The following is a 433-nucleotide window of genomic DNA, read 5'->3' as shown; positions in this document are numbered from 1 at the left end:
CCAGGGGGTGCTGTCGACATCGTCCAGGCCCGTAGTGTTGATCAGAGTAGAGTACGCCAGCTTGAGAGTGGATTCGGGGAACCTCCTGCTGCACACCCTGGCGCTCAGGGCGGCACCTGCGTCCTTGCACATGCTCACCTGAGAGCGCAGGTCCTGGGCAATCTGTCTCCAGTAGATCATCTTCTTCGTAACACTTGTTGTGCAGGAGGTTGGGTCACCGACGAAGAAGCAGGAGAATTTACGGTTGAGCCGGACGCAGTCCACCTTCAGGGCGATGCCCTCTTCCTGCTCCCTCACCGACACGCGGCATTTCTTCTCGTCTCGGGTGAGGATGGTGCCGCTGTAGCGGTAGTTTGCTCGGGCGCTTCCCGGTCGGAGCCACGGATGCTGGATTCGTCCCATTCCGGCAACAATTCAGAAGAGAAACCCTCTA

The sequence above is a fragment of the Condylura cristata genome, unplaced genomic scaffold (assembly GCF_000260355.1).
Source record: "Condylura cristata isolate star-nosed mole 26May11 unplaced genomic scaffold, ConCri1.0 scaffold00012, whole genome shotgun sequence".
NCBI lineage: Eukaryota > Metazoa > Chordata > Mammalia > Eulipotyphla > Talpidae > Condylura > Condylura cristata.
This window is presented reverse-complemented; position numbering follows the sequence as displayed.